This window comes from Lathyrus oleraceus, chromosome 5, assembly GCF_024323335.1.
Source record: "Lathyrus oleraceus cultivar Zhongwan6 chromosome 5, CAAS_Psat_ZW6_1.0, whole genome shotgun sequence".
In the NCBI taxonomy this organism is placed as follows: domain Eukaryota; kingdom Viridiplantae; phylum Streptophyta; class Magnoliopsida; order Fabales; family Fabaceae; genus Lathyrus; species Lathyrus oleraceus.
The window spans coordinates 561323562-561344370 of NC_066583.1; positions in this window are offsets into that span (position 1 = coordinate 561323562).

Here is a 20809-nt window from a genome sequence, read left to right on the forward strand (position 1 = left end):
CGTATCGACTTAGTAGAATGGACTTAAATAACAACATATAGAAACAAATTTTGGTCCCTAAGAGACCTCATGATGCATAGGATATAAATGTTAAAAGTAATCTTCATGGGGAAAATATTGCCACAAAGGAAAAGAATCCGGAGAGACTGAAAGTCAGTAGGAGCAAAATGCATTCTATAAGGGAAACTCACTGGGGAGACAGAGACTCTTGGGGATAAAAAGTTGTGCGTAGGCTAGGCTACGAATTAAAAACTACCGGGGACACGAGGGTAATTCCATGAAAATAAATCAATGGAAAGTCTAAGCCGGGAATAAAGGGAAAATCTGTAGAGGAACCGGGTAAATCAGAACAAAACTGAAATACTCCAAAAAACAGGGGATTATCGACTTCAATAAGGAAATACGCACTCACACTCAATTGGGGAAGAGTGAACTTCAACACAGGAGTACCATAGTTATATTACCTATTATCGATTACAGGGTAAGGAGATAACATAATCTGACAAAGAGGCATTCGTTACCGGTTAGAGTAAACATATCAAGGATGACTTAGGAGATGTATGCATTACCATTACTGGGTAAGAATAACCTGTTGGGGAAAAGTCAAATAGGATTTACAACTACCGGTTACTGGGCAGAAGACTAAAGAGAGAGGATATCCGTCACTGGTTAAAGTGAACATATCAAGGATAAACTCAAAGGAAAAAATATCTGTCATCGATTAAGATGAATATATCAAGGATATATTGTCGGGGAGAAAATAGGAATTATATCTATTAGTTACTGGATAGAATAACGAAAAGAGAATATCCGTCATCGGTTAGGATGAACATGTCAAGGATATACTCAGCAGGGGAAAGCGGGATTTACAACTACCGGTTACTGGGCAGAAGACCGCACAGAGGAGAAAACCCCTCATCGGTTAGGATGAACGTATCAAGGATTAACTCTCTGAGAAAGCAATAGGGTTTACAACTAACTTTTTATTGAGTAGAAAACCAAAAAGGGGGGAGAATATCCGTCATCGGTTAAGATGAACATATCAAGGATAAACTCAAAGGGAAGAATATCCGTCATCGGTTAGGATGAACATATCAAGGATAGACTACCTGGGGGAAACGTAAAACGAATTCGCTGAGGAAAAACAAGAGGAAGTAGATTACTGTTACCGGGTATTGGGTAAGAATAAGGTACTCGCAAATCGAGAAGAATATTATCAGTTACTGGGTAACAGACTCTCGAGGGACCAAAGCATCTATCTAGGTAAGAGCTAGAAATAAACGGTCAAACAAATGACTCTAATCAATGAGGATATATCTCAAGGGGAATGGTTCCATCCAAATAATCAACTAGGGAGGAAACTAATGTAATAATCATCCACGAGGAAATAACTCAGCGGGGAATGAGAAAGGTTAAATTCTTTTTGCTTAAGGGGCTGGCACTCTACAACTGAGGGAGGACAAATGCACCAAATCTGCATGGGGAAAGGATATCACCATAGCAGAGATTCGGAAAAATAAGGAATCAAATGCAATAATAATGCATAATGAAATATCTGATGTATGAATCTATATGTATATGTATATATGACTGATGATAATGCTAACAAAACGATCACAAATGATACAAATGTCACTGATCTGAATCATCGCTACAACACTCGACTAATCTCGACAGGATGGAGGCATCAACTGGAGAAAAAACTAGGGATAAACATAAACCATCCATCACAAACCACTCGACCCTGAATGGGGGAGATAGAAAAGATCTATTGAGGATATGAATCATCAACTCTGAGGGGAATTTTAGGTCAACACCATGCCATATGGGAGACAACTTTGCAGAGGACCAGAAATACTGCTCAAGGATCAGGGTTGGCGGGGTTCAGGAGTGAACTTTGCTGGCGACCTGAGGGGAATAAAAATCATGTGCTGGATTTATGCAAACCGTTAAGAATACGCACCTACAGCTCAGCTGGGGAGGTGATCAAAAAATTTGGCTGGAGAAACTGAATTACCGTTGGGAAGGAAAAAGTGACCAAACCAACTGCTTGGGGAAAGACCAACAATATTCTGCATTTTAAAGACTTACCCGTTCTCAGGCTGCTGTTGATATTTCTTGAATGAAGTCGATTGCTTTTTAGAAGTAATTGCTTTTATTATTTTAAGAAAAATTGTTTTTATTTTTATTGATTTAAATATTTCAAAATTATCATCATAAAAGTTCAATTCTATTTAGCTGAAAAATAAATAAGAGTAGAAACAATTGGATAAAAAGCTCAACTTTATTTAATAGAATGGTAGCTTCTAAATGACAAGACTCCATAGATCATTACAAAAGTTGAAAAATGGTAATTTACATGGAAAATGGCTACATTGAATACAATGATCACTAATCCTTCTACCAACTTCAATATCCACTCTCCTCTTGGCCTCAGTTGAAAATTATGAAACTGAGTTGACTGACTTGCTCAAGACTGGAGATCAATTGAATGCAGTTACTCGCCAAATACCTAATTTTTGTATAAATTACCCCAAGGTGGGGTACTCAATTTATTGGGATAAATTTTCTGTTTTATGTCTCTAATTTTTGCCTGGATCGCCTTTTAGGGTTTTTAATCCACCGAGCCGCTCTGTTTGCCTAAGCTTCCCTTTCGGGTTTTCAACTTGGCGAGTTGTTCTTTTATTTTTTTAGGCGAAGTATTTCTTGACTACATAGGCATTCACAAGACGTGTGAACTCTTCACCATCCATAGTTGTAAGAACCAAAGCACCGTTTGAAAAGGCTCTCATAACAATATAAGGGCCTTCATAATTAGGAGCCCATTTTCCCCTAGCATTTGGTTTGAAAGATAAAATCTTCTTGAGCACAATGTCACCTTCTCTAAACACACAAGGTCTGACCTTTTTATCAAAAGATTTCTTCATTCTCTGATGATATAAATGACTGTGACACATGGCAGTCAACCTCTTTTCTTCAATCAAATTCAGTTGATTATATTTGGTCTGACACCATTCAGCTTCAATCAACTTGGCTTCCATCAAGATACACAATGATGGGATCTCAACCTCTACTAGGAGCACATCTTCCATACCATAAACAAGTGAGAAAGGGGTTGCCCCTGTTGAAGTGCAGATGGATGTATGATACCCGTGCAAAGAAGATGGGATCATCTCATGCCAATCCTTGTAGGTCACAAGCATCTTCTGAATGATTTTCTTGATATTCTTATTCGCAGCTTCAATAGCCCCATTCATCTTAGGTCCGTAGGGAATAGAATTATGATGTGCAATTTTGAAATCTTTGTAAAGAGCTTCTACCATATTATTAGACAAGTTAGATCCATTATCAGTAATGATCTTACATGGCACACCATAATGGCATATAATCTGATTCTTGATAACCCTTCCAACAACTTGCTTGGTTACATTCGTATACGATGCCGCTTCAACCCACTTTGTGAAGTAGTCAATAGCCACCAGAATGAAACGATGTCCATTTGAAGCTTTGGGCTCAATCATGCCAATCATATCGATTCCCCACATGGAGAATGGCCATGGGGAGGAAATAACATTCAACAGTGTCGGTGGAATATGAATCTTATCTGCATATATTTGACACTTATGGCATTTCTTCACAAACTTGCAACAATCAGATTCCATTGTCAGCCAATAATAACTTGCCCTCAACATCTTCTTAGCCATAGCATGTCCATTGGAATGAGTACCAAAGGAACCTTCATGAACTTCAATCATCAATAAGTCTGCTTCGTGTCTATCCATGCATCTGAGCAAAACCATATCGAAGTTTCTCTTGTAAAGCACATCGCCATTCAGGTAGAAGTTTCCAGCTAATCTCCTCAAAGTCTTCTTATCTTTCAAAGACGCCCCAGGCGGCTAAATCTGACATTGGAGAAAACACTTGATATCAAAATACCACGACTTTTCAACTTTGACTTCTTCAAGAACAAACACATGAGCTGGCCTATCAAGACACATCACAGTCAAATTAGGAACTTCATTCCAAAATTTCACCACAATCATTGAGGCCAACGTTGAAAGAGCATTTGCCATCCGGTTTTCATCTTGAGGGATGTGATGAAACGCAACCTTTATAAATAAAGTTGAAATTATCCTCGCATAGTCTCTATATGGTACCAAACCGGGTTAATTCGTCTCCCATTCACCTTTGATCTGATTCACAACCAAAGTTGAATCTCCGTAGACGTCTAGATACTTGATTCTGAGATCAATGACCTCTTCAAGCCCCATAATGAAAGCTTCATACTCAACCATATTTCTTGTACACTTGAAAGTTAATCTAGATGTGAATGGAAAATGAGTGCCTTGAGGACTGATAATTATTGCCCCAATGCAATTACCATACTGACTAACAGCTCCATCAAATACAATGCCCCAACGGGAACCAGGTTTTGGTCCTTCTTCAAGTAATGGTTCATCACAGTCTTTCATTTTCAAGTATAAAATCTCTTCATCAGGAAAATCATATTGTATTGACTAATAATCTTCAATCAGTTGGTGAGCCAAATGGTCAGCTAAGACACTACCTTTAATTGCTTTTTGAGATCAGTATTCAATATCATACTCGGAAAACAACATCTGCCAACGGGCAATCCTCCCAGTTAAAGCAGTCTTCTCAAAAATATACTTGATTGGATTCATTTTGGATATCAACCAAGTAGTATGATTCAACATATACTGATGCAGACACTTAGCAGCCCGAGCCAATGCACCACAAGTCTTTTCAAGCATAGAATACCAAGTCTCACACTCGGTGAATTTCTTACTGAGGTAGTAAATAGCATATTGTTTCTTTCCAGTTTCATCTTGTTGACCAAGAACACAACCCATACTTTCAAAAGGTGGAGACAGAATCGCAGGCTCAAGCAGATACTCTTTGATACTGTCAAAAGCTTTCTAGAAATCCTCGGTCCAATCACAAGACTGATCTTTTTGAAGAAGCTTGAATATAGGAGCGCATGTGGCAGTCATATGCGATATGAATCTTGAGATATAGTTCAAGCGGCCGAGAAAACCTCTGACTTGCTTCTCAGTTTTGGGCGCAAGCATTTCTTATATTGCTTTGACCTTGGCATGATCAACTTTAATACCCTTCTCGCTGACAATAAAGCCCAGCAACTTACAACGAAGACCAAAAGTACATTTACTGGGATTCAAGCGGAGCTTGTACTTCCTCAAACGCTGGAATAACTTCAACAAATGCTCAACATGTTCTTCTTCATCACTTAGCAATCATATCATCAACATAAACCTCGATCTCTTTATGCATCATTTCATGAAAAGAGTGGCCATAACTCTCTAGTATGATGCACCAGCATTCTTTAAACCGAACGACATCACTCTATAATAAAGTGTTCCCCAGGGTGTAATGAATATGGTCTTCTCCATATCTTTGGGTGCCATCTTGATCTTATTATATATGGAAAATCCGTCCATAAATGAAAATACTTTGAATTTAGTTGTATTGTCTATCAACATATCAATGTGTGGCAGAGGGAAATCATCTTTCAAACTAGCTTTATTCAAATCTCTATAATCGACACACATGGGGACTTTTCCATCCTTCTTCAGAACATGCACAATATTGGTCACCTATTGGAGATATTCAGTGGTAACAAGAAAACCAGCATCAATTTGTTTTTGCACTTCCTCTTTGATCTTTACTTCCATATCAGGATGAGTCCTCCTCAACTTCTGCTTGACTGGCGGGCATTCTGGCTTCAACGGCAATCTATGCTCCACAATCTCATAATCCAAACCAGACATGTCTTGATAGGACCAAGAAAACAGATCTGAATACTCTCGGAGAAGATCAATCAACTCATTCTTAACCTCCGGAAACAATTGAGACCCAATCTTGACTTCCTTCACATCATCTTCGTAACCGAAGTTGACTAGCTCAATCTTCTGTTCAAACGGCTGAATGGCTTTTTCTTCGTGCTCAAGTAGACAAGATAAGTAATATGATACTTCTTCATCAGTCTCTTCCTCAGCCTCAAACACAGGGAAATCAAAGTTCGGAGAGGGAGTAAGATCATTGTAATCAATGGGTTTGGGAACCAACCTGCATAATGATTTGGTATTTTGATTTTAGAGAAGTGAATTGTGACCAAATATTATGCAGATGGACAATTATTACTTACTTATCTATGGTTTTTTGTGATTACCATTTTCAGAAAGGAAAACATTAGAAATAAAACATCATAGATGTGGATGAATAGAATTGCATTTTATTGATTATAATTGAAAATGCCTAACAATGTTCACTCCTCCCTTAACCGTAGGAGAAGGATGTTTCTTAAAACAATGAAAAAACAAATTAGTTAGAGCAATGGACAATAACGGGAACATCAACAGCAACCCAATTGTTGCAAGTCTTGCCATGCATCACAAATTAGGCGCAATCTTCACCTTCATCACCCTTGATCACAACACCTGGGTGTTGTTCATTACCATGGATGAACCCTCCGCTACAGAAACTCAGTTGCACTTCTTCAGCTTTGACAGTAAACGACCCTTGTTAAAATCCCAATTCAGCCCTGTTCTTGTTCTCTGCAACTTCTACCATTCGGCCCCACTGATCTGTACTGCCTGCCTCAATAGCTTTCTGAGCATCTTTGAAAGAAGACATTGGTGCCCCAGTTTTCTTCACTTCAGCAATAGAGAAGGCTTGGAATGGAGTTCCAACCTCCTCCTCAACTTTAACAAACGTAAAAGATGACAGATGGCTCACCAAAAGTGCTTTTTCTCCACTAACAACGACAAGCTTGTCGTTCTTCATGAATTTCAACTTCTGGTGCAAAGTAGACGTTACAGCTCCGGCCTCATTAATCAATGGCATTCCCAACAAGAAGCTATAGGTCGGGTGGATATCCATTACTTGAAAAGTAATCTGAAAATCACTCAGAACTATCTTCATTGGAAGGTCCACTTCTCCAATGACGGTTTTGCGAGAACCATCAAACGCTTTGACGATTACGGCACTATACCTTATCGGGCGCCTTGATAGGATAATCTAGATAGAGTTGAATTTGGGGTTACATTCATAGAAGAACCGGTATCAACTAGCACATTTGACAACACATCCTCCTTGCAATTCATTGATATATGTAGTGCCAGATTGTGATTTCTGCCTTCCTCGGGAAGTTCTTCATCACAAAAACTCAGATTGTTGCAAGAAGTAATGTTAGCCACAATATGGTCAAACTGATCCACAGTAACGTCGTGCTCAACGTAGGCTTTCTCCAACACTCTGTGCAATGCTTCTCTGTGCGCTTTAGAATTCATCAATAGAGACAACACTGAAATCTTCGATAGAGTTTTGAGTAGCTGCTCCACCACATTAAACTCACATTTCTTGATTAACCTTAACACTTCATCATCATCATTAGTCTTCAGGTTGCTGGATTCACCAGACTGACATGCTAGAACATTAATTGGATACACCGCAGGCACACCCACCTTCTTACTCTGTAGCCTCTTCTAAATCTTTTGGAAAAATCGGACCAAATACATAACCATTATGGGTCACCTTCGTGATATCAGCTATATTCACAACAGAATTTGTTGTAGGCAACGGAACGTCTTGACCATTCTCCACCATCGTAGCATTATACTAGTAAGGAACAGATTTATCGGATGTATACAGGACAGGGCCCACTAACCGTATCACTAACGGTGATAATGATCTGTTGATGTTGCTGCTGCTACTATCAAATTGAATGACTACCCGCTCAGGGGTCTTAAACACTAGTACTATTACATTTACATCATCTACTTCCCTTGACTGACAAACTTGGATAAGCCCTTTATCCATTAACCTTTGAATGTCCCTCTTGACAATGACACATCCTCGAGGGTTCACACTGCATACCACACAACCATCATGGTCATGCTCAAAGTCACTGACCAAAGACGGGTAGAGTTCGGGATAGGGTCAAAAGAGACCTTTTTCCTCTCGAAGTTTTGATGTTCATTACTGTTATTGTTATTTTAGTTGGTTCTTTATTGCGGTTGTTGTTGAATTGGCACTGATCGATTGTTTTGGAATTGTTTGAAAACACCGGAATTACTGATGAAACTTGATATTGATGCTGACGCGGTTGAGGATTTCTTCTGACGTGAGGCCTCCTTTACCTCCCTACGGACACTGCATTGGTTTCTCCTTCCTTCTTTATAGAAAAACCACTTCCATACTTCTTACTGGACGACACCTCTTCCTTAGACAAACGTCCCTCATGGACTCCTTCCTCTAACCTCATCCCCATGTTTACCATTTCAGTAAAGTCACTGGGGGCACTGGCAATTATGTGTTTGTAATAAAACGAACTCAGGGCTTCAGGAACATCTTTGTCGTCTCCTTCTCTTCCAATGGAGGATTAATCTGAGCGACAAGCTCTCTCCACCTTTGGGCATATTCTTTGAACGTCTCCTTATCCTTCTAAGACATAGACCTCAGTTGGTCTCTATCAGGCGCCATATCCACATTATACTTGTACTGTTTCACAAAAGCTTCACCCAAATCATTGAACATGTGAACACTTGCCTTGTCTAGCCCCATATACAATCTCAGTGCAACACCAGTCAAATTGTCTTGAAAGTAATGAATCAATAACTAATCATTATCAGTTTGAGTTGACATTTTTCTAGCGTACATAACAAGGTGGCTTAACGAATAATTGTTTCCCTTATAATTTTCAAAGTCAGGGACTTTGAACTTCATCGGGATCTTCATATTTGGTACTAAGCAGAGTTCAGCAACACTCTTACCAAATCGGTCCTTTTCAGTCAATGTTTTCAACTCCTTCATCTCGTCCATTTTCTCATAAACATCCGGGCCCTCAGAATGGTAGATGGTGTCTTCAACACGAGGCAAGGTATGAACAACGGGAGGTGGCATAAACATGACCGGGCTAGATGCTGGCATATAAGCAAATGTGGGTGCAAACCCTTCAGGCATGAAATTTGGTGGCATTCCCCACGGGAATCCAGCAGGCATAGACCGACCGGATTGGGTACCAGCAACAAGCATGGTCGAGGTAGAAACCTCGGAGATGATAGTCCTCTGAGGAGGAGTTGCGGGAGATAGTGAAGACTAATTTTGTGCAGCAAGAACAGACTCCATCATAGCAGTTATACGATCAATCTCATCCTTCAGTTCTCTGTTCTCTTGTTCCAAATGCTCCATAATTCTGGGTTGATTAGCAGGAGTATTGTATTAGTGATTCAGCTTGGCTGAAGCACAGAAGGATAACCGATAAGACATCTGGCGAAAGAAAACCTATTATGCGAATGATGCATGAAATGAAATGTTTTTGTTTATTTAATTTCAAGGACCAAACTATTTTATTTGCAAATATATAATAACAATTTGATTGACCATAAAAATATCTTTTGTTCATATAATTTGGAAGGATTACAGTGAGTACAACTTCAGAAACAAAAGTACAAACACAAGAGAAAAGGAAACTAATCATCCTAAGGATCCTCTAACAACGGTGTCAGATGATCTGGCTGCAGGCGCGTACTTCCTTCGGATGCGTCGGATCTCGGACTCAAAGGATGTCTTCATTTGAGCCTTCTCAAGGACGAGCTTATCAACAATCTTCTTCCAAGCACCGGAAAGCTAAGGAATAATAGAGGAAGATGGACCCTCTGGCTCTCTCGGTCTCTTTACTGATCGGTCTTCAAGAAGTTCAATAAGTGCATCTTTGTCCTTTGACTAAAGCTGCAACTCCTCATGCTTTTGGCTCAAAGCATGGAACCGCTCTTCCCACATATCTCTCTATTGCTTCATCTTGGTGAATGCGTCTTCCAACTCCTCTACATATTGGTTAAGGAGAGTGGATGGCTCTGCCACAATCAAAGATGTAGGTTTTTCCCAAGCATACGACATCTTCAACTCCAAAGCTCTTTTCTTCACCCATGTAGAGTAAGCTTCCAAAGCTACACAACTGAGCGGACCAAGCTCGGATCTTCCTTTTCTATGCACATTATTCCAAGCATGTATCATCTTCTACTTCAAATGTTGGGGATCTTTACCCTCTTGATAGAAAAGACCTTCTAACTGAGTGTTATTAGGTTTGTCTCTCAAGGGGAACCCAAGTTGACGACGAGCCAAAGCAGGATTGTAGTTGATTCCACCTTGTGTACCAATGAGAGGCACATTAGAGAATTCACTACAACTATCTATAATATCCAAGTTGTCGGTTCTAAGAGTTGGCAGCAATTTTGGTAAAACAAAGAGTGTTCATAAGATGTTGCATGAGATGTCTTAACATAAGATATCTTGTACGTGCTGGAGGTTTAAAAACATAATTATGCAGGATTGTTTCAGGATGTCATACACGATGTCATGACATCTGATATTATGTACCTGCTGGATATTTAAAATGGAATTATACAGGATTGTTCCAGGATGTCAGACTCGATGTCATGGCATCTGTACACAAAACATTCAGTCTGAATGTTATGTGTTATGTGATTGCACTTTTAATGGCAATCTATGTATGATTGAAGATATGATTTACACACGCATTCAATCATTAATTACAACGTGATTTACTTATTTTCCAAAGAGATCTAATCAGCTGTCATGGGAAGATTTAAAAGGAAAATAGTTTTAGGGTTTTATGATGTCTAAGCCCAGCAAATTGCTTCTATAAAAAGGACATGGAAAACCTGATTTGATACACAACAAATACAAAACAAAATATTGAGACAGAATAAGGGTTTGTGTCTTGTGTGGTCATATGAATTGTAAGCCATTCAATTCATCCATAGATGATTGAATTGGTCTGATTTTAGAGTTGTAATTTGTCACTCAAAGCTTTTAAGCATGAATGTGTGTCTACTTGATTGATACTGCTAAGTAAGATCAAGTGTGTGTTTACTTGATTGAAGCTGCTAAGTAAAATCAAGTGTGTGTCTTTGAAGAGTGTCTTCTTTTCATAGTAATTCTTGTTTAATATCACTGGTGTGATTGAGGGGGAGTGAGTGGGATCTCATATCTAAGAGTTCTTAGGTAGAAGTCATACGGGTAGAGATTAGGTGAAAAAGACTGTAACTTGTGTAGTTTACTAAGAGTCTTTGAACTGATTCTATTTAGTGGATTTCCTTCCTGGCTTGGTAGCCCCCAGACGTAGGTGAGTTGCACTGAACTGGGTTAACAATTGCTTGTGTCTCTTGCATTATTATTCTTTATTTTTATCCTGTTTGTGTTATTCAGATATTAGTGTCGTGACATTACCTTCGACATCTCATATCTGATACTAGAATTTCAATTGGTATCAAAGCAGGCATCCTGCTCTGGGTCTGGGTGAGATCTAGGGACAATACTTTCTGGTACTATGGAAACCTCGAATGGTAGCTTTCCTAAAATCTCTTGATAATAAGGCTTGGAAGGCTGTGTTAACAGGCTGGGAACATCCAGTAATTACTAAGGAAGGAGAAGCCACAACTAATAAGAAGCCTGAAGAACAATGGTCCAAGGTGGAGGATGATCTATCCCTTGGAAATTCAAGAGCATTGAATGCCATATTCAATGGAGTAGACAAGAATATCTTCAGATTGGTAAAAAACTGTGAGGTGGCTAAAGAGGCTTGGGACATTCTCAAAACCACTCATGAAGGCACCTCTAGAGTGAAGATGTATAGACTACAACTGCTCACCACCAAGTTTGAAAATTTAAGGATGAAAGAGGATGAAAATATTCATGAATTCCATATGAGTATCCTTGAAATTGCTAATGCCTTAGGAGCCCTGGGGGAGAAGATGTCAGATGAAAAATTAGTAAGAAAAATACTCAGGTCACTCCCTAAGAGATTTGCTATGAAGGTGACAGCCATAGAAGAGTCTCAAGACATCTCCAACATGAGAGTTGATGAGCTAATTGGTTCCCTCCAAACATTTGAGATGGGAATGTGTGATGGATCTGAAAAGAAAACCAAAAGCATAGCCTTCATGACAAACACAAAGGAGGAAAATGGTCAGGAGGTTAATGAAGATCTGGAAAATGATGTAGCAATGTTGGGAAGACAATTCAACGGACTGTTGAAAAAGATGGATGTAAGATCTAAGGCTAATATCAAGAACATCTCATCTGACATCAGTAAATCCAACAATGCTGGAAGAAGAACAAGGCCAGATGATAAGCCCAAAGAAGGAAAAGAAGTGCAGTGCCATGAATGTGATGGGTATGGACACATTAGAACCGAATGTGGAACCTACCTCAAGAAACAGAAGATGAGTCTTGCTGCCACTTGGTCTGATGAGAGTGAAACAGAAGAGTCTGCAAATCTGGTGGCTGCCTTGACTAAAAGATGGGGTTCTGATGAAGACTTAAGTGATGATGAAGTAACATTTGAAGAGTTGGCCACTACTTACAGAAAGTTGTGTCACAAAAGTGCAGAGGTGTGTAAACAGGTTGGAAGCCAAAAGAAAGTGATAGTACAACTGGATAATGAGAAGGCAGAACATGTGGAAACCATCTCCAAGTTAAAAACTGAAGTTGTGTTCTTGTTTTCTAAACTGGAAGAGATGACCAAGTATGTAAGAATGTTAAACAATGGATATGACTCCTTAGATAACATTCTCCAGACTGGACAAATAACATGAGACATATCTGGCATTGGATTTAATGTATCTAACCCTGAGTGTAGTTACACTGGTGGCAAACCTAAGTCCAAACTTAAGTGCAGCCATATTAAAAGTAAACCTGAGATGTCACATCATATGTCACAACATCAGAAGGGAAGACAGCAGAAAGGGAAACACCAAAGATGGAGATGCCATTACTGTGGAAAATTTGGCCACCTGAAGCCCTTCTGCTATAAGCTGTATGCTTATCCTAGCCCTGTTCATCATCAGACTCACTATCAGCCTATACCCAAACATCACAGGCCTGTCAACAAAAAGCAATGGGTTCCCAAGACTAATGTCCCAAGTCTAATAGCTCACACTTCCTTCAGAGTTTCAGCCAAAGAAGATTGATATTTTGAGAATGGGTGCTCCAGACACATGAATGGAAACAAAAACTTGCTAACTGGCCTTCATCCTCATGCCACAAGTTATGTAACCTTTGGTGATGGAGCAAAGGGTAAAATCAAGGGGATTAGTAAGCTTGATTTCCCTGGAGTTCCTAACCTTGACAATGTCCTACTGGTTAAGGGATTAACTACTAATCTAATAAGCATTAGTCAACTGTGTGACCAAGGTCTAGATGTTAACTTCACTAAAACTGAATGTCTGATTACTAACAAGGAAAGTGAAGTGATCGTGAAAGGAGTCAGGACCAAAGACAACTGTTACATGTGGAGTTCTCAAATTTGTTATTCTTCAAAGGGTACCTTAGTCAAAGAAGAAGGAGTGAAGACATGGCATCAAAGATTGAGCCATCTACAAGGTATGAAGATTATTAGAGGAACTCCCAAATTGAAGATTGATGAAAGAAAAGTCTGTGGAAAATGCCAGACAAGGATGTCACACCAGAAACTCAGACATGACATCACTTCCAAAGGTTTGAAACTCCTCCATATGAATTTGATGGAACCCATGCAGGTGGAAAGCCTTGATGGAAAGAAGTATGCAATGGTGAATGACTTCTCTAAATACACCTGGACCAAAAACAAATCTGATGTGGTTGAAATCTTCAAAGATTTTTTTCTGAAACCTCAAGGAGAAAAGCTCATGATTGCTCAAACAGATATGGATAATATTGGGTTTGGTAGGAGGACAGATCAGATGGTAGAACATGTTGCTAGACAAATGCAGTATGAAGTTGGGAAGAGCTTTGATGGACTCGGGCTACAAGTCAAGAAAATAGAAGAGTCTATTTTTCTATCTCAAAGAAAATGTGCCAAGAACAATGTTAAGAAGATTGGCATGGAGAGTGAAAGGACTCCTTCTCCTACACATTCGGAAGTATTCAAAGATGAAAGTGGTGTTTGTGCTATATATCAAGCTGAATACATAGCAGCTGGCAGTAGTTGTTCTCAACAAGGTTGGTTGAAACTAATGTTGACTGAATACAATGTCACACACGATGTCATTACATTGTACTATTACAACCTGAGTGCTATAACTATTCCCAAAAATCCTTTTCAGCACAGTAGGACTAAGCACATTAATATTTGTCATCACTTCATTAGAGAATTGGTGGAAGAAAAAATCATGCACTAAAGCATGAAATGCAATTAGCTAACAAATTTGCAAGGACTCTGAATGCTAATCAGTTTGAATATTTAAGAGGGAAATTGGGGATTTGTATTCATGAGAAGTTATAGCAATTAAAGTGGAGCGGAAAAGATAATAAACATATTATCTGCCCACTTAAAAGAAAGTGCCACATTTATGGTAAATTATTACCTAGTATTGGAACTAGGATCTATGTCATTTCCACACGCTACCTCAACACAACCATTTCCATCTTCATCCAACTTCTCAGACAACCTCTGATAGGGAAATAAGATTTTTTCAAAAGTCCAATAAAATTTCATAACATCCCTCATCATCTGGATCAAAACCCACTCACAAAGCAAGGACTCCCTCCATGGAGTTTCTGGATGAAGATATTTTGGAGTTCATTCCTCTCTCTGTTATTCCAGGTGACGCCCCTGGCCCTTCTTTCACGACTGGAAACAATCAAGGTAACATTCCTGATAACCCTCCTCCTAAGGATGACATGCACTATACAGATTGTGTCATTAGGAACCTAGTAACTAGGATTCTAAACGAGGGGCATGTAGTCAAGGGTGTTTCGACCCCTCTGTCCAGAAGGGACCCCTCACCTGAGGTGGAAACCCAAACTGAGAAAGATGATGACTCATCTAGATCAGAGAAAGACATTGTCGTTGAGGGGCTATGCTCTCTAGGTAAAACCTTGCCTAGTAAGAAACCAGTAGAAGTCTCTCATGAATCTGCTGAGAATGTTATTAATCTTGAGGAAGAGAGTTCAGAAGAAGAAGATGACACCTTGGTCCATCATGTGAAACCAAGGGTTGCAAGGAAATTGAAGACCATAAAAGGGAAGACTGTGGCTGAGATGTTGACAGCCAGAACAGGCAAGAAGGTTGCTGATGTAGGACCCTCCAAATCATGGAGTAAAGTAGAGGTCAAAAAGTGGAAGATCAGAGAAAGCTCTGATTCTGATGATGATGTCGAAGACGATGTCCCAGACATCTCTCCTGCTAAAAGGCAGACTGTTAAAAAGTCTCCAGCTAAGGTTGCAGCTGTACATTTGGACAACATTTCTTTCCATCTGGAAGATGGTGCTGCAAAGTGGAAGTTTGTTATTCAAATGAGAGTTGTTGTTGAGAGGGAGCTAGGGAAGAAGGCTGTAGAAGTGAAGGAAGTTATGGAATTGATTAAGACTGCTGGTCTGATGAAAATTGTTGTTGCTTTGCCCCAATGCTTTGAAGGGTTAGTGAAAGAGTTTGTTGCGAATATCCCAGAGGATATTTCTGACAAGGGTAGCAAGGAATTCTGCAAGGTCTTTCTGAGAGGTAGATGTGTAAGGTTCTCCCCAACCATAATCAATAATTTCCTAGGGAGGTGCGGAGTTAGAGGCTACAGACAATGAAGTCTGTAGGACTATTACTACTGGCCAAGTCAAGGAATGGCCTAGCAAGAAGCATCTTTCAGCTGGCAAATTAACTGTTAAATATGCCATCTTGCATAAGATTGGTTCAGCCAACTGGGTGCCAACAAATCATATCTCAACTACCTCTAATGGTCTTGGAAGAATCATTTATGCTATAGGAACCCTGCTCAACTTTGATTTTGGAAGGCTCATGTTTGAACAAATTGTTAGACATGCCTCCACCAATGCAGTAAAGCTGCCTATTGCCTTTCCATCTATCATTTGTGGAATTATTTAAAGCCAGCAACCTGGTATTTTCAACACAAGTGATATTCCCAGCAGAAGGAAGCCTCCACTATCCATTCACTACAAGTTATTTGAAGGGAGCCATGTCAATGATATTGTCATGACATCTGCAAGGAAGGAGCCAGCCTCTCAAGGTGGCTTGATTGCTCAATTGAAGGAAACTTGTAAGGAGTTGGATACTGGTATTAGGGTTGCCAAGGCTAGGAAGGAGGCTTTAGAGGTTCTCATTAGTAGCTTGGAACAGGAAGAGATGGATAAGGTTGGTACAACCAAGGAGTCAGATGCCCATACCTCAAGTGAGAGGTCCAATTCTCAATCTAGTGGTAGTTCTGAATCTGAAGGTGAAGAAGATGCTACTTCCTCATACTAAGTTGTGATGGTCCCCCTGCTACGAAGACTGTGTGTTTTGGATGCTGTTCTGGATGATGTTTTGGCTGTTTTGGATGTTGGATAATGTGTTGTTTTTTGTGGTTAATGTTTGTAATTTTTGGCAGTCCTTATTGATGCCTTGATGTAATATTTGGGCTCTTTATGAGTTCCATGGATTTCTAATTATCTCAGCTATTGCAGTTGTGTATAATTATGGTTTGTATCTCCTAACATTTATGTTTTAACATTTGATATGTTATAACCTCTCTTCTGACATTCTCTGTTAGGCTGATTGACATTTATTTTGTCTAATTGGTCACCTTTGGTCTATTTTGACTAAAAATGGGGAGAAGTGAATATGTGGAGAGCTGCAGTTAAATATGTGGAGTTGTGTGGAGATGTATGTATGTGTTGGTGTAGCTGAACAGATGAACAACTAATGTTGAAGGAGATGTTTGATGTAAGATAGAATGTTGTTCTGTTTACAGATGTTGGAGGAGATGTCTGATGTGGTGCACAGGTGATGTTGAAGCAGATGTCAAAGGGTAACTCTGATTGTTACAAGTGTTGTTATTACAGGTGCTGTTATTGTTAAAGGAGATGTCTGTGTTGTATAGACTTAGGGGGAAAAGAAGTACCCTCACATGCATTTGTGTGTTTTACTAGTTGCTAATATAGCTAGTAATTTTGTTTGCTTCTACTGCTGCTTAAACACTGTTATGCTGTTTAACTGTTGATGTGTTTTTCTTGTGAACAAAATGGACAGATATATGTTTTAGCCAAAATTTTCCAAAGGGGGAATTTGTTGGTTCTAAGAGTTGGCAGCAATTTTGGTAAAACAAAGAGTGTTCACAAGATGTTGCATGTGATGTCTTAACATAAGATATCTTATACCTGCTGGAGGTTTAAAATCATAATTATGCAGGATTGTTTCAGGATATCATACACGATGTCATGACATCTGATATTATGTACCTGCTGGATATTTAAAATGGAATTGTGCAGGATTGTTCCAGGATGTCAGACCCGATGTCATGACATCTGTACACAGAACATTCAGTCTGAATGTTATGTGTTATGTGATTGCGCTTTTAATGGCAATCTATGTATGATTGAAGATATGATTTCCAAAGAGATCTAATCAGCTGTCATGAGAAGATTTAAAACCAAAATAGTTTTAGGGTTTTATGATGTCCAAGCCCAGCAAATTGCTTCTATAAAATGGACATGGAAAACCTGATTTGATACACAAGAAATACAGAACGAAATATTGAGAAAGAATAAGGGTTTGTGTCTTGTGTGGTCATGTGAATTGTAAGCCATTCAATTCATCCATAGATGATTGAATTGGTCTGATTTTTGAGTTTTAATTTGTCACTCAAAGCTTTTAAGCATGAGTGTGTGTCTACTTGATTGAAGTTGCTAAGTAAGATCAAGTGTGTGTCTACTTGATTGAAGTTGCTAAGTAAAATCAAGTGTGTGTCTTTGAAGAGTGTCTTCTTTTCATAGTAATTCTTGTTTAATATCACTGGTGTGATTGAGGGGGAGTGAGTGGGATCTCATATCTAAGAGTTCTTAGATAGAAGTCATAAGGGTAGAGATTAGGTGAAAAAGACTGTAACTTGTGTAGTTTACAAATAGTCTTTGAACTGATTCTATTTGGTGGATTTCCTTCCTGGCTTGGTAGCCCCCAGACGTAGGTGAGTTGCACCGAACTGGGTTAACAATTGCTTGTGTCTCTTGCATTACTATTCTTTATCTTTATCCTGTTTGTGTTATTCAGATATTAGTGTCGTGACATTACCTTCGACATCTCATATGTGTTACTAGAATTTCAATTGGTATCAGAGCAGGCATCCTGCTCTGGTTCTGGGTGAGATCTAGGGACAATACTTTCTGGTACCATGGAGAGAGATGGAGGATTTGTTCACAGGCCACCAATTTTGGATGGATCCAACTATGACTATTGGAAACCTCGAACGGTAGCTTTCCTAAAATCTCTTGATAATAAGGCATTTGAGGCAAGTGCGAAATAAACCACTTGCACAAAAGAGGAACACAACACACAATAGTCTCACCACCTTTAGAATTTGTCAAATGCATAGAAAAATACATGTCACCCAATAGAGTAGGCACAGGATTTCCGATCAAGAAGATTCTAATGGCATTAACATCAACAAAACCATCAATGTTAGGGAACAAAGCTAAACCATAGATGAGAAACACAAAGAGAGCTTCGAAAGTGTCCATACTACCGGCTTGAGCAAAGACAATAGCTTTTCCAATGAGGAACTCAAAAGTCAACCCAAAAATACCCCCTTTCTTTACCCAATGAGCCTTAATCTCAAACTTCTTCAGATGAAGAGCTTCAGATTTGAGATGAGATTTGGGAATCTCCTAAAATCAACTAAACGGAACCTTGTCATAAATAGGTATTCCCAAGAGATAGGCATACTCCTCTAACGTAGGCATAAGCTGATAATCGGGAAAAATGAAGCAACGGTAGAGAGGATCATAAAACTGAACCAACACACTCAAGAGTCCTTCAACTACATCAGCGAATGACACAAATAAAAGCTTCCCTTGACGTTTCTTGAAATACAAGGGATCTAATACAAAGGATGATATTTTTCTTAACTCTTTCAAGTCAGGACATGTGAAACTGTACTTCTTAGTGTTCCTTCGTCCATAATCCATGGTCTGAAAATATTTGCAAATAAAACCTCAGATCCTTGAAGTTACTTTTCGTGTGATGAATGTTATGATGCGCATGAATGCATGAACGCAACAATAAAAAATAAGGGATCACACAAAAGGCAAATAAACAAAGGTCAACGGAGGAATCAAGTCATTATAAAGATCAATCATCCATTTTGGTGGATTATGGTTTTCACCTTATCAACACCCAAGTTCCATTGATATTGACACGACTTGATTGGATCAACCAAGAATCAAAGGGTTTGTTGTGAGTCACAAGCATGGAGTCAGGTTAAGAACCATCCCAAAGGAGTGTACTAAGGATAAAACCTGTAGATCATGTTCTAAAAAGTTCCCATTGTCTTAATTCCATCTATCGGATATTTAAGGTTAGGATGACTGACTCATCAAACCATAATATTCTCAAGAGAAACTCGTCTGCGCGTAGTATCACGTAACAACTGTTGTCAGGTCTACACCTGAACAGTCTCCACACTAAATCCTAAGTAGGCCAAGTTGGGTTAAATGTTCAACGGTCCTCGGCTTCTCGGGCCTCAAATCAGAGAAAGTAATGTCTAACCACAAATAACTTGTGTGACATCAATAACTCCAAAAGGGTCTCCTCTCTGTAGATGGGTCTCAAGCCAACTTGTTAAGGACAACTACACACAATTCGAACATGACTATACCATCCTCCAATCTTAATTGCCCTCAAGTTCGGGTTAGAACTTATCTCACCACTCAGAGATCACCAAGCATAACAAGCAAATTATATCACACAAACAAATATACAAACATCAAATATATAAATATCTACACACATAAAAAAGTAGGTTAAACCCACTGACGACTACTCCCCAGTAGAGTCGCCACTTAAATTCTATAGCGGTAAATTCATGACAATTAAGCTATGGATAAACTTAACGTCAATAAAACCAGAGACGCCACCACGCTTTTATGGTTTCCAAAGGAAAAGGGAAAAGTATGAACAAAACCCAAAGATAAGAAGTTTTCAAATCAAAACTAATAAAATGCCAGAGATTACAGGTAAGGGGGTTGGTTACACAGAACGAAGGTGTTAGCACCCAAAGTGTCCTAGGTAGTCCTACAGAGCCCTTTTTTATGTGTGTATGTGTTTTTGGTATAAAATATGTTTGCAATAAATAGAGTGTGGAGATGAGAAAAAAGTTCATTAATTATATTTTTTTGTTTAACAAGGCCTTCGGACTTGTGCCTACGTACCAACATAAAAATGAGGGATAAAAATCTCGTAGTTCGTGGTATCAATTTCAAAGTGAGTGGATTGCTTTTAATCAAAAGTTAAATTTAAAAGAGGCACAAAGGATCCTACAAAAGTTTTGAATGAGTGTTAGTTCTTTTTTTATTTTTAAAATTTTAGGTCAATATAGTTAAGTTCATTTACAAATTTGATTTAAGAAAAGAGTGTAAAAATGCAATGGCATAAGGCCAAAGTTTCTAATTTTGCAATAAAGTCTAAGTTTTGAAATCACAAGCAAAGAAAGGTTTTTGAAAAGGGGGAGACATTTTGAAATTTAAGAAGTGGGAGGAGATGAAGAGACTAATCCTAAAAATAAATTAAAAGTTAAGGGTTGAAAAGATCTGACCAATGGGATGCAATCCAACAGACAACAATGTCATATAGAAAACCCATTTTTCCTTTGGACTTTGAATCAAACAATATCAACAAGAAAATAGAAATATGAAGATAAAGGCATCAAATAAAGATGGCCACATCCAAGCAAGCAACTTCACAGCTAAGAGTCTTCTTTGTCTCCTCATGCATCAGATGGCATACTCC